This window comes from Gavia stellata, chromosome Z, assembly GCF_030936135.1.
Source record: "Gavia stellata isolate bGavSte3 chromosome Z, bGavSte3.hap2, whole genome shotgun sequence".
NCBI lineage: Eukaryota > Metazoa > Chordata > Aves > Gaviiformes > Gaviidae > Gavia > Gavia stellata.
This window is the reverse complement of record NC_082637.1, coordinates 49,210,325-49,225,902: the sequence shown is the minus strand read 5'-3', so window position 1 is coordinate 49,225,902 and position 15,578 is coordinate 49,210,325.

Sequence of the window (15,578 nt, the reverse complement as noted above, 5' to 3'; positions counted from 1 at the left end):
AAATAAGTAGCTGAATGAAGTGGGTAGTAAAGTTGTGCAAAACTTCAGCTCATGGTTACCATGTGCATGACGCTTCCGCAGGCTTGCCTTCGAGTGTATGAAATCTGTGTGTGGAAAGCCAAGGGTCTGCCTTGCTCAGGTTTCTTCTGCAAGGCGCGGCATCAGGAGATTGCAGCTGGTTGTTCAAGGAGTGGTGATTACATGGATGTGGGTCCTGGATTTGGATATTTTAGGAATGGTTACGGCTAATTCTGGATTGTTCACTGATTTTATGAGAACCCACTGTCAGCCCTCAGAGCAACAAGGAAATAATTTTGTTTGTGAGCTATGTGCCACACAGATTTCCAGGTAAATCTCAAGATGGCACCCCTGGCCACGCTGCTCAGCCTGCCCCGATCATGCCAGATCTGCATGTCCCTGCTGGTGCGGAGCAGCCAGCCCTCAGTGCTCCATGCTTCCATCAAGGAGGAATAGCTAGCCGTCTTTCTTTGACTTGAAAACTAAGACCAAAGGCAAAAACTGAATTGTTGTAAGTACAAGTTTGGCTAAAATAAGAAAATCACAGATATTATTTCTCCCAGAATTTATTTTACTATGAAATCCTCTGTGGATGTGTCTGAGAAGACTAACTGTGATGGGAATTAAGGGGAAGGCAGGGTCCAGGTAAAAGGAAACCAGTGATGATTTAATATCAATGGGTATCTACTATAATCTCCAGGACCAAACAAGGAATCTGAAATTGTGGCTTAAGGGAAGTAGAAATTCTTTATGGTCAAAAGAAAAGACTGTAAATAATTGAAATAAAACTTTTCCAGATATCTGTAAATGTTTTCAGCTCAATATGGTTCAAGATAAAACTAAGAAGTAAGAAGTTAAAATCATTTAGAAGAAACAATAAAAATCAGAAAGATTTGAAGAATGAACACACTAACAGGAATGTGACTATTAAAAGGCCACAGCTGTAGATGAGATATTGAGTATACAGAGTAAGATCAAGCACATGCTGCAACAATAATGTGGATGAGAGAGGAAGCGGAGTAGTCACAGGTAAAATGGTGGCAATGAAGACCTAAATGAAACAGAGAATCAGAAAAGAAACTTTCCAAAAATGTAGTGCTTGCTAACCATTATCACAGACATATCTACAAGAAGAACCTGTGGCGTCCTATGGACAAATGTGCAAGAATTGCCCCAAATCTTCTGGTAATCTCTAAAACCGACAGGAAGAGTTGAACTGTGATGGCATTTCCAGAGTGAAAATATGCCACATTTTCCCAGTAGGAATGGTGAAAACTAGAATCGAAGAATAAAGTTGAAGAAAGTTTTAGATGTTATTTACAAAGCATGTAAGGAATGAAAGATCAGAAATAGAAACTGTAGGCTTTTGCTGTTAACAAACTTAATTATTGGCTGATAATGTTAAAAAAAGAAGAGGAACTTTTGGACTGTGTACACAATGACTGTGATGTCAAAATTTGAGATATTATTGTTGAAAAACAAATAGTAGTACTGGAAGAAACTAGGACACAAGGTTTCATAAAATACCAGTCACAGTACAGATACACAGAGGGTTTGTAATTGTCTCAGAGTAGTGGTGGGGTTAAACAGTTATTTGTGTTCTGTGCTGTCAGAAGTTTTATCCAAAAGTCCTCATCTAGTTCAGTCCTTCTGAACTGCAATAATTTCTCCTTTCCTGTTAGGTTGGTTATTACTTGGATTCTAGCTATTTAGAACTCTAACTAGATTTAATTAAATGAAATACTGCAGTGTATACATTTTTGAACTTTAAGTTAATTTTTCGTGCAGTTATCTTGTTCAAAACTCTCAGTATGTTTTTGGCATTCTGGAAATAATAGATGGGTTCTCCTATAACTAATTTAACACTGCATGAAATCCTATTGACAGTAACAAAGTCTGTCCCATGCAACTCTGTACTGATCTCCAGTAAGACTTTAAAATTCCAGGCTTACCTTGTGCTAGAAACGAAATCGAGCAATGGTTATGGATATGATGCCAGTGAGTCACGTGTCGCAACTGCGTGGTTTAGGTCACTTAAAGAATCACCGTCAAGTGTATTGGCAAAAATGATTTTAATAGAAGTTTATAAAAATGCGACTTAACAGAATTTGATGTCAAGGTCCACTCTATTACTTGCTAAAATATATAAAGGAAAATCAAGCTAGAATTGAATCAGAATGATTTATACAGAGAGACCAGAGAAACAAAAGGGGTAAAGAGGACCCTTCCGTTGAGTCATGAAGTTCAGAATGGAACCCCCTTGCTTAACTTCTCAGAGAGGAGTTTAGGTGCAGCTGAATCCAGACTTAGTCTCCAACTTGGTCAACGGTTCATGTCTAAAGGAAAGGAAGGGTACACGGGACAAAGAAATCCTACTGTTGAGTCACAAGGTTCAGAGAAGATCAGCTGGGTCCACTCCTAGTCCCAGACTTGGACAACGGTTTATGTCTAGTGGAAGAAATATAAAGAGTAGGGAAGACCCTCCCATTGAGTCACGAGGTTCAGAAGAGATCCCGTTGCTTTCTAAACTCTTTTTCAGAGAAGAGTATAGGTGCAGCTAGGTCTAATCCTACTCTCAGACTTGGTTAGTGGTTTATATCTAAAGGATTATATGTATTTAGCAGCAATCTAAGGTTCATTCACAGTTTAAGGTAAATCATAAGATAATAGCAACGCTTAATCATGTTTAAGATTTACAAAGTGAGTTGATAGAATTTACTACAATCACAACAGTGGCTTGATAACAGATTTGAATGACAGTTTTATACTTGCTATTGAATACTCAAATTGATTCACACAAACACAAAGATAGATAGATAGTGAGATAGATAAAGGTATACCTGTTAAAAATTCCCCTCGAGTTCCATGAAATATTCATTTCAAATATCTCAGCATTTCTCAATGGGCCAGGGTTGAGCCTTGAGGAGGAGAAGGTTTTAGCCCAGGTCTCGTTGCCAGCTTTTGGTGGCGGTCCTCTAAATTTCACAAACTGGAGAATTTGTGAAACTCTGAGACGTGTCCCACTCAGAAGGAGATGCTGGTCGCAGCCCACTGCAGTCCAGGAGAGCTCAAAGGGTCTCACTTGGGACCATGGTTTATAGGTTCTTAAGTGAGTGGCTTTAGTCATCAGCAGGTTACTAGAAAGTTACGGGAATCCCAGCAACACTGGTACTGTTCCACTTGGGCTACGGTCCAGGTAAGAGATGTTCCAAGACTGTCAGGGAATGACTGATTATTCCCGTTTTCGTTACCTGCCTTGAGTTGGGTAACAGGAGTGCTTGGTACAGTCACTGTTGCTCCCCACCTTAGCCGTGCAAGAGTTCCTGGCATGTCAAGGGATGCTTAACTGTCCAACGGATTGTGCAAAGGCCAAGGCCCAGCTGGAATTCCTGAGAATGTAGAGTGGACCAGGAAAAAGAGGGGGGGGAAGAATGCACGACCACATCAGATCAATAACTAGGACTGAGTAGTCAGAACAAATCCTGGCTTATGCTGTTCTCCCCCTGTTTTGCAAGTCCCTACCAATCTGACATTAATAACTGTTGAAAATTGGGTCCCCTATCAGTGAGCTTAGGAGTTGTTTCATGTTGGAGCTGTGACAGCCTGGCCATGCTTCCTTTTCTACACCTACTCCAGGAAAAAAAAAAAAAAAAGAGTCTGTGGGACTGGATTTGTATCATCAAAGGAGAAGCGCTACCCCAAGCGTAAGTTCATGAAGGTCAGAGGTGCTTTTTGCTGGTTGAACAATGTGGACAGCTCGAGTGTTGACATACTAGAGTGACATTGCCTGAGCATAAAGTGCAAGGAGAAGAAAGGACAAATAACTGTTGCGCAGAAATAGCCATCAGAAAGGAAGTAGCAACTTCAACATGCTTTTTACTTCATTTTATTCTACTTTCCATTAAAGAGGAAAACTACAGCTGCACAAATCTGATACAGTTGTCCAGGAGATCCATTAAGAAAAAGTCCTGCTGTGATAGAGCATATTTTTGAGAGAGGATAATCTTAATTAACCAATTTGTTTTATAGAAAAGTAAAAACATGTTAGAAAGTGGGACCTTCCTTTGCACAGAGTTTGACCTGTGCTTTTTGTAAGCTTTCCTCATTTTTTTTCTAGCTGCCTCCCAGAAACCACAGGCTGGAATTTTAGTGGCTGTAGTGAAAATTCAGGAAAATAATTTCTCATTTATATTATAGAGCAGTGGGTGTACAAAAACTCTCTTTGGAAAAGTAGAATATAAAATGTTCCACTTTTTTTAAACTTTTTATCTTTCTATGATGAAAAGGAAAAATAAAAATACTACTCAGAGAAAGAAAGATGAGGAAGAAAAAATTTAAGCAGGAGAAAATGCTACAAGAGTTTCTGACCTGTCTCACCAATTCATTACTGATTAATGAAGCAGTAAAAGGATTCCCTTTTCCACTTGAAAGCAGATATTGTGCTAACCAGGAATGAAAAAATGAGAAGATTAAAGGAACAAACATTATAGTGCAAGATGGTAAATGTATAATTAACTGGAATTTTGGAACATATTTTTGGTCTTGATTCTTGTGTTTTAACATACTTGCCTTTTTGAAAAAGTAGGAAGTCATAGCCAGGCTTGGTTTTGCAAAGCTACATGCTTTTACTTTACTGAATGAGTTGCACCCACTGATGAAAAGTGAATTCAGTATCTCGTATTCAGTGTGTCTTAGTTAAAATGTTGGTAACTCACAACTTCTTTTTCTTCAGTGCATTTGAGTATGACATATATCTAGGCTAAGTGTGGCACTGGTGTGAAGAGTTCTTCTGCAATCAAAATCGTTTAGACTGTCAGAAGGACTAAGATGCATGATGAGCCTAGAGTTTGTATTAATATGGCTACTTTGATGTTTTTATTGTAATTTTTGTTATTAAAATGTATAATAAATAACATTATGCAGATAGATATTAATTTATGTGCTTAATATTAACTTTGAAATGGGACTATTTGCTGGTATTGGGGAAATTCTGTAGCTAATAAGGAACAGAACAAACTACCAGTGAAAGAAGTATGGCAAATTAATGATGAGATTCAAGGACAGTATAACATCATATTATTATTATCATTATCATCAGTAAATCCATAAAAAACTATAGCTTCTACAAAAGTTTCTTAAATATAAAACAGAAACAGCTGTAAAATTTGAAGAATTTTTAAGAAAGGACTTCAATTTCTACTCTTTTTCTATATATATTTCTTGTGTTTCAAGTAATAATTTCCACTGCAGGTATTCTTTCAATTTTATTAAGCATTCCTTTAAATACAAATCTTACACTGGATTGTATTAGTTCTCTTTAACAGGAAGCCACATATTAAATGATGTACTAACACTTCAAAAAACACAATGTTAAGGAGGCCTTTTCTCCTATATATGTACACCTATTTTATCTTCTGTTTTAAAAAGGCTTTTGAAGAACTGGGTGACAAGGATCAACTTGTCTTCTCACAGCTGGAAATAAAACAGACAGACGAGGTATTTTCTGGATGCCATCCCATTGCCAAAGACCACAGTTATGCGAAAGCACCTGAGTCCGAAACAAAAGGCAGAGTTGGAGGAAACACAATTAACCCTCCAATGCTACAGAAAACTCTGGTTAAAGGTGCTGCTTCTCCATTCTTTCTTCCATCCTCTTGGGTTACTGGGGAAGGAATTTCGTTCAGTCCTCTCTTCCCACTGCTTACAGCCATTTAAGCACTCATTCAAGTTATATAGCTGTGGCCTGTCTTCACACGTGACTTTGCAAGAGACCGTAGACAGCACTCCTAGAGGCAGCGGTTACTGAAACCCGAAGGAGAAAATTTCATTTCTTAGGCTTTATGTCCCAGAATTGAAGACAAATGCATTGCAAAAAGAATGAATGGAAAGCAGAAACAAAGAAACACAGAAAATGGAGTAACCTGCAAAAAGGAGAAACATCAAAAATACTGAGCAAGAAGTGTGGGAAAGCCCTTGGTCCTACCAAATGAAAAAGAAGAAAATTAATTGAGTGGCAAAAACTTTGGTCAAAGTAATGAAGGATATATATGAAAGACTCAGCAAAAACTGAAGTCTGTGCTCTATAAGCTAAAGAGAGTGTACGAGACTAGTGTATGGTCACAGCAACAACTGCGTCTTCTGTATAGTTTTGAGCTAGGGAAGCTAAGATCCTCTGCCATTTTGTACAGGAAGAATATCAGTGATCAGCTCTGGTCTGATTGCTTTTGTGAGAAAAGTATTTTTCACCTGCATCTACCTGCTTGATTTTGAATTAGAGAAGAAAGCAGTGTTTACCATTATACTTGAAAGATCACTGCTTCCTGAGTTAGCAAGAAAGAGGGAAATTATGGGAGTAGATGGTCTGCTTGTAGCATTGGTACCCAAGGAGAAGTGCAGCTTTACTGGCTGGTTTGAATGATAATTAACTAGTCAAGGATAGTTGTTCTTAATTGGTAAAAATATTGATTTCACACATCTTTAAATGTATCAAGCATTTTTTTCTCTTTTTAAAACAGAAATAAATAATGTTTTTTTCTGAGTCTGATAAAGGATTGCACTTAACATCTTTAAAAAAAGGTTGTAGCAGGACATAATAAATGTTCCCACAGCCTGACTGGACAGATGGGCGTGACTGCAGTGCCAATTTATATTCAAATGAAAGACTGCCATTGGCCAGTTTTTACTTAATTTGTTATCAATGCCACCCTCATCTGAATGAAACTGCACATTCTATAAAATACCATACTTGAGCCTATCATTTTTGCTTTGTTAGCTATGTTCATGATTATTATATGTAATTTAAGGGAAAAAAGAAGGCAACAGGGCTTATAATAGCATATGAATACTAAATGAAGTTTGGCATAATGCAGTATAAAAGCCAAAATGAGATAGCAAAGCCCTCAGCTAGGAAAACTCACTGTGTTATTGAGAGTATGAAGGCCTCTGGTGTCAGTTGAATGTCCAGAGTCCTCATACTAGAACCTGCATTCTTTTTTTTTTTTTTTTTTACAGTCTTTATTTCTATAGCATGACATGATTTTAGATATGATAATGTATTTTATAATTGAACATCTAAAGGTCAGGAACTTAAGTTAAAATTTACATGCACTAAAATTTCCACTGAATAAATAGAAGGACCAGATTTAAAGAATGGGTGGAGAGAAAGCTTATTTTTAAACAAACTTGTTCTTAAAGAGTCCTCCCACCTGTCCCTTCAAAACAAGCGTAGATCAAGCTTCATTTTAAGATCACTGCAATACCTGAAAACATATTTATACAATCTAAAATTGTGTGCTTGGTGAAAACATTAGCTGTTTCTGAAATGTGATTCAGAGCCCCCTCCTATACTGCATGGGTCTTTTAAAAGGCTTCCCTTTGACTCAGGAACACTTGGTATTAAAACCCAGGTGAGGATACATTGTTTTCCTTAAATTATTTTCTTTCATGTTTGCTGACTTACCCGCTAACCTGTTAAAGACTCATGGAAGAGGTATACAGTGCTAAATACTATGTAAGAAAACTAGCTAAATAATTCTCTTAACAGATGCCTAAGGGAGCTAGCCATTACAAAAGCTGAATCAAAGAAGTATGTCTGTGTCTTGTCTTTCATTTCAACATAAAATTTTCATTTTTTGGAGGGTTAGGGTTTTTTTCCAGGTGATAAAAAGCAACATTGCTTAGGATTTTCAGATTTCAGTGTGATGGGATTCTGTGTGACAGTACAGGTAAAAAGAAACTTCTTTCTTCGTCATTGTTGATTGTAGTTGGTGACTGTCTCTGGGAAAAGTTTATTACTGAACTGGGACCTACCAAATAATCATTGCACTACCTTCACTTACAAACCCAGAGATTTTGTATTGCCTCCTTGCACCTAGTCTCCAGTTATTGCAATGCTCAGGAACAGACTTGTCAAAATAACAGTTTTTATAACGATCACATTAAATTCTGAAATCAGTAAGCATATATTTATTTTCTGGAGGTGACTGCAGTACTTAGGCATGCATTTTTTCATTGAGAGGTTTGGATGAAATTCTCGATAAGCCTGTTCTCTAAAGTTCGTCTAATTCCCAGTGTCTGTGAAAATTAATAGAAAATCAATTATTGTTTAAAAAAAATCCTCTCCAGATTCACTCTGTTAAAATATTACAGCAGCACTTACATTTTTAATAAAGAGCAGTCAAATTACAACATGTCAATGAGTTTCCTATGGGCTGCTGTAAGTGTAAGTCAAGGGACTTTTCTTTCTCTTTCCCCACTTCTGAGTCTATCACTGGCAGCTTATTTTCTATTTCAAAATGTTGAAAAGTATCTTTAGAGAAAAGACTTTTCAGTAATATACCTCAAGGATTTCACCCCTTCTTTATAATGAGTTGTGTTGTGCAAAAGGTCTCATTATTTTCAATAACAAAGTTTGTTCTGAATTACAATCGTTTTTGTATATCTCTTTGCCATCAAGCAAATTTGGATCTACAAGAGTTGTTCTGTATTTTTCTCCCGCAGTTTAAGATTTTTTAAACTTATGAACAAATTAGTTAGTGCAAAAAAATCCTGAAATTTCCCATTGGACAAATATAAATTATCAGTTCCTAGTATGGAGACTTTATGGGGAAGTCCATACGTCAATAAAAAAAGCATGTAAAAATTTTTTTTTTTAAAGATTGATTGAAAACAATGGATGCATAATTAACTCTTGTTGACCTTACAGCAATAACAGAAAAAAATAAAACCTTTTCTTGTCTTGTTTAAAGGGAGTTGTTAGTAGAATGAGAAAACTATCATTCTCAGAGCAACATAATCCTTACGAGTAGTGATATTGAGCGAACAGTTCTGAGACATGTTATAAGACCTCTCTTGTTGATAAAGCATAGTAAATCTGAAAGGCATTTGACAATATAAAGCAACAAGGAGCAGGAAAATAGGAGCATAAATTAGTAGACTGTAAAACTGAAAGAGCATTTTGAATTAACTATTCCTACAAATTGCTGTATATGGGTAGGTCATCTAAAACATAACTGTGATCATGGAAGAAGGAAAACCTGCATGATAAATTATGGGCTTTTGTACAATAATTTGGGTTTGTTTAAAGATAAGTGTGGACCAACACTTTGGCCACAACAACCCCATGCAACGCTACAGACTTGGGGACGAGTGGCTGGAAAACTGCCTGGAAGAAAAGGACCGGGGGGTGTTGATGACAGCCGGCTGAATATGAGCCAGCAGTGTGCCCAGATGGCCAAGAAGGCCAATGGCATCCTAGCCTGTATCAGAAATAGTGTGGCCATCAGGAGTAGGGAAGTGATCGTGCCCCTGTACTTGGCGCTGGTGAGACGGCACCTCGAATTCTGTGTTCAGTTTTAGGCCCCTTCCTACAAGAAGGACATTGAGGTGCTGGAGTGTGTCCAGAGAAGGGTGACGAAGCTGGTGAGGGGTCTGGCGAACAGGTCTTAGGAGTGGTTGAGAGAGTTAGGGTTGTTTAGCCTAGAGAGGAAGAGGTGGAGGCGAGACCTTATTGTTCTCTACAACTCCCTGAAAGGGAGTTGTAGAGAGGTGGGTGCTGGTCTCTTCTCCCAAGTGACAAGTGATAGGAAAAGAGGAAACGGCCTCAAGTTGTTCCAGGGGAGGTTTAGGCTGGGTAGGAAAAATTTCTTCACTGAAAGGGTTGTCAAGCACTGGAACAGGCTGCCCCAGGAGGTGCTTGAGCCACCATCCTTGGAGGTTTTTAAAAGATGTGTGGATGAGGCTCTTAGGGACATGGTTAGTGGTGGACTTAGCAGGGTTAGGTTTACGGATGAACTTGATAATCTTAAAGGTTCTTCTCTAACTTAAATGATTCCATGATTTTATGATTCTATTACTTGATGATATTGACCAAGTGATATATAGGAACTGAAATTATGTACAATGGATTTATTATATGTGAAACTGGAATGCCGTTGCTCTTCAAATAAATATATACAAACTTAAAAACACAAGGAAAGCCTGTAATCTGAGATTCATGTAAAGAAAATTCAAATCTAAGTTTTGAAAGCGTACTTATTTTAAATTGCAGCTACAGACCCTTGCAAAACCACTGTGGCATCATCATTGTGTTTGTACTTTTGAACATTTAGAAATGCTATGCTTTTAGGGAAAAGTGTTTTTCCATTTCTTTTTCTACTTGCCATGTGACTTTATCCCAAATTCTAGCTGTGCTGGTTTTGGCTGGGGTAGAGTTAATTTTCTTCATATTAGCTAGTATGGGGCTGTGTTTTGGATTTGTGCTGGAAACAGTGTTGATAAAGCAGCGGTGTTTTAGTCATTGCTGAGCAGGGCTTGCACAGAGTCAAGGCCTTTTCTGCTTCTCACACCACCCCACCAGCGAGTAGTCTGGGGGTGCACGGGAAGTTGGGAGGGGACACAGCCGGGACAGCTGACCCCAGCTGACCAAAGGGATATTCCCGACCATATGACGTCATTCTCAGCATATAAAGCTGGGGGAAGAAGAAGGAAGGGGGAACGTTCAGAGTAATGGCGTTCATCTTCCCAAGTAACTGTTACGCGTGATGGAGCCCGGCTTTCCTGCAGGTGGCTGAGCACCTGCCTGCCGATGGGAAGCCATGGTGAATGAATTCCTTGCTTTGCTTTGCTTGCCTGCGTGGTTTTTGCTTTACCTGTTAAACTGTCTTTATCTCAACCCACGATTTTTCTCACTTTTACTCTTCCAATTCTCTCCCCCATCCCACCTGGGGGGCGTGAGCGAGCGGCTGTGTGGTGCTTAGTTGCCAGCTGGAGCAACTAGCTGGGGCAACCATGACACTAGCTTTGAAATCTGACAAAGGTGTTTTGTTTATTTTCTTTCAGGTCAAGAGTCTGTCCTGCCCATATTCTTCATTTTAACTCACCTGAGGGACCTGTGTTTGTGGTTGGGAGTCTTTGATCGCAGAGGACAAACATTTTGAACAAAAGCCTTGCAGTTGAAATCTTAGGCTACCCTGCAGTTAAGAGGAACGCAAAACTCCTCTTACTTAATCCATTTCAAATCTCTTTGTTTCTTTGTTCTGTGATAGGAACCAACCAGCAACAGGGCTGTGCTCAGTCAAATACTGCAGAAACAACCAGCAATGTTCCTTTTCAATCTTGCGGGGCTCATAGTGTAGACACTTGGGCTGCACTTTTATTTTTATTTTCCTGCTCTTTGCCTAAAACCCGTGTTCCAAATTATGTTGCCATGTCCAAAATGGGGTCAGAATGGATGAATGCTCTGTGACAGAATTGATGTAGAAGATACCAGTAGGCTAAGACAGTGCTACAGCTGACCAGGAAATGGAGTTGCCACGGACTCCATGACTCCATTCACTTCTTTATTTCTTCTTAATGTTTTCCTTCATTCTCCACCTTGATATCACTATTTCATCTTCTCTTATGATCCCTATTCCATGACTTATATCAAGAGGTTTTTATTTTCCAAAGAACAGCTAAGCAATCACTTCCCCTGCAAGTTTAAGATTTATGGAGTCTGTGTATTCTTACCCTTTAAGACCAGAAGAATGCTACAGTACTCTCAAGAGACATTCTGCTTAACAAGGCACTGCTGAAATTGATTCCCTATGCTGCCTGAGATACAGAACAGCTTTTAGAAGGAGAACACAACTACATGTAAAGAACTAATGGAACAGAGAGTTCACTAGACCTGAGACTAATTCTCAGCTGATTATGGCCAGTTAAAACCAATGTCATGTTTTCATTTTGAATTTATCCGCTTTCAGAACCTGAACTGGTTATATGTTATATCTGTTATATTAGAAAATTCTTCATCAATTAATCTTCCATCATTTAATACCTGCTTCCTCACATGAAGGAAGCATAGTCGCATGAGTGATATTTCAGGTGTACGAATGAAAGAGAGGGGAGATCATAAGAGATGCATAAACAGACCCAGCTCCTGTATTATCTGCTTGGAATGGAAATTTCAGGAATATCTCTGCCACTTTGGATAGCACCTAGCACATTTCAGTTGTAATTCTGCCTGATATTTGTAATCACAGTTGCCTCACAGGTAATAATTTCAAGAAAATTAAAAGAGATTCAAATAAAAGAAGCTTTTTTTTTTTTTAAATAATGTAAGCAAATACTTGTTTTGTGTTTGTTCTTGGTAATGAAAACTTCTAGCTTGTCTCCCAGCTTACCTAAATATTTTTGCTTGCACTCTTTGAACCTTATCTTTCTAATTCAGAGGTTTCTAGGGTGGAAAAAGAAAAATAAAAACCCAAACACTGAACTTTTACTTTATGTAAAAAATGTCAAAAGAAATCACCCTGACTTGCTGCTTGTCATACATGATCTCACCTTGGGAGCCATATCATAAACAGATTTGGTTTTCCTGAAACTAGTTTTTCACTTTCTTTACAACATTTTGTAAGTGAAGCTGTAATTATAAAGGAATGCTCAAAAACTGCAGCTGACAACAATTTGTGTTACTAAATAAATGGAAAAATTTATAAAGATGTGTTTTTCAGAATAGGGAAAATGAAAGTAGTTTTAGATGCTACTATATTACCACTATCTTGAGAATCATTTATAAGAACATTAAAAGATGTATCTATTCAGAATAAAAATATCTTCTTATATGGTCAAATTTATAAACAACTTAGATCACACATATAGAGGTAATAATGATATTAACACTAAGAAAGCTGTTCCACTAAATAAGAATTATTTTCATAGTTGATTAGTATATAATGTCAGAGTTTTCAATCTTACCTAGGATCATTTGAACAAAACAAAGTTGAGACAACTTGATTAGGTCTGCAGTGACTGCAAGTTCCTCAGTGCAGGAGCTGTTTTGACAGCTTGCAAAAATGCTTTCAGTGCCTATGTTCCCCTTCCAAGTAAAAAATGCTTACAGTACAAAAACCCAAAATCATACATGAAGGGTGCCCTTTTTTGGGCTTGTTCTTTTTTATGGGCAACTAAGAGGTTCCTCCTACTCAACTGTGCGGAGTCTTGGGACTGCTTTTACATTGGCACAGAAGCTCAGACAAGAGGGAGTGTGAAGGCTGGTGTGATTTTTGATTCCATTTTCTATGGAATGTGCTGTGGATGGGCTGTGCTGGGCTGTATGTGTATGAACAAAATTAATCCCACGGGATAAAGCCCTTCACAAACTTCTCCAATGTGTGTCCTTCCCATGTGCTGCAGTTCTTCAAGAACTGCTCTGTCATGGCTCTTTTTTGACAGGCTGCAGTCCTTCAGGAACAGACTGCTCCAGTATGGATCCCCCGCAGACCGCAGCTCCTTGCAGAAAACCTCTTCTTTCGTGGGCTCCCCTCCACAGGCTGCAGTTCTCTCTGGAGCCTGCTCCAGTGTGAGTTCTCCACGGACTGCAGCTTCCTTCAGGGCATATCCACCTGCTGCAGTGTGGGGTCCTCCACCGACTGCAAGGGACAGCCTGCTCCACCGTGGTCTTCACCAGGGGCTGCAGGGGAATCTCTGCTCTGGTGCCTGAAGCACCTCCTCCCGCTCTTTCTCCACTGGCCTTGGTGTCTGCAGGGATGTTTCTCTCACATTTTTCTCACTCCTCTCTCTCACAGCTGCCACACAGTGTTTTTACCCTTTCTTAAATATCTTGTCACAGAAGTGCCACCAGAGTTGCAGATAGGCTGAACTTTGTCCAGCAGTGGATCTGTTTTGGAATTGGCTGGAACCAGCTGTGTCCAACCCAGGGGCTGCTCCTGCTCTCTTCTCACAGAAGCCACCCCTGCAGCCCACCTGCTACCAAAACCTTGCCATGTAACCCAATACCTGCAGATACACTTGTCCTTGAGATAGTGCAAAGGAGTGGTTCAGGCCCAGTACTTTCCCTCCCTTCTTTTGTATTCTGAATGTAGAGCTGAGAATACTGAAGTTGCCTTAAAGCTGGCACTGGATTAACAATCCACACCCAAGCAATATGAGTATTGGACAACTCTGCGCTGCTTGTGAAATACTATATAGACATATCCAGCTGCTAAGTGCCTAATTCATAGTAGAGTTTGCCTACCTTTACATCTGAGAAATACAGCCCTAAAATAAAAATGTGGATTTCGGGAATAGAGAGAGTTTCAGTGTTTTTTCCCCCCTGTTATTGTTACGTGAAAATACAGTTTCAGAGTTATTTTTAAATAAAAACAGTCCAATTCTGTTTTTAACTGAGAATCAGCTGAAGTTGGAAGGCACCACTGGAGGTCATCTAATCAAAACCCCTGCTCAAGCAAGGATGGCTAGAACAGTTTGCCAAGGACTGTGTCGTCATGCTTTGAATATCTCGAGGAATGGAGAGTCCACAATCTCTCTGGTCAAACTGTGCCAGTGTTTGACCACCCTCACAGTAAAAGTGGGGTTTTTTTGAGATGGAATTTCATGTGTTTTTAATTTGTGCCCATTACTTCTTGTCTTTACCATTTATCATACCCTACATTTAACACCTGAAAACTTCAAATAATGAAGCAGACGTCTTAAGTAATTTAGAAGTTACTGTCAAATATGTAAAAAGGTTTTAATTCACAAAAGGGTGCTGTCTTTCAAATTGATAAAAGTTCCTTAATGTAAAATTTTCATACAAGGCCACAGAAAAATACAAGGACATTTGCAAAATAAATCAGTCCAGATTCTTACTGTCATGTCTTTGTTCCTCTAAGTTTGAGGGATACTTTTTTCTTCCAAAGTTCTGAGTCAGCTGTAAACAGAGCAAGGAGGCATATTAAAAATGCTTACCTTGGCCCATGCCCAAAGAGGCTGTTATGGCTAGATTATAGCCCTATTAACCAAACTGCCTGTAAAATCATTTGACTTGGCTAATGTCTCTGATTTCAAGGTCTGAGAATGTCTAAACTCATTTCTAAATATTGTAAAAGTTAATTAACTTTATAGGCTGAGTTAAATGTCTATTAAAATGGATAGAGCTGGACTACCATTTGGATATAAAATAAGGATTACTGTTGAAAGGTAGATTGTAAATTGGCTTGATGAAATCCTGAGAAAATATGATATCAGAATAGTTCCTTACTAGATATTTCTTTAACAGTAATTACAGAAAAGAATACTAAGTTTCTCACACTGAGGCAAAAAGGTACTCATGCTAATAGTTTTTTTTTTTCCTTTCACTCACCATTAATTTGCTACAGATGGGTCATAAAAATGTGAAGAATCCTCATACAGCCTAAACTGACTCTGAAATGAGTCATAATTATTATATGTTACAATGCTAACAAAATTTTTCACTTTGAGTTTCTAAAACATTCTGGAACCATTAACAAAAGAAAACCTTACAACAACTGTGTCATTATCACTGCTTTGTACAGGGAACTCCAGCAGAAGGATGTTAAATGACCTGCCAACTCATCCTCTTTAGTTGAGAATTCCTAAGAGGCAGCTATTCAGCAAACCAGTTTCCACCACATCTGATTATTATTCATCTCTACATATGCATTGATTTTTTTAAGAACTTGCACAGTCTGCAATGAGCAAAGCAAAGCCATTCAAAGACAGCTAAGCTAGTGAAAAATGAATTAGCTTTGGTACCAGGAACAGTATAACCACACTGT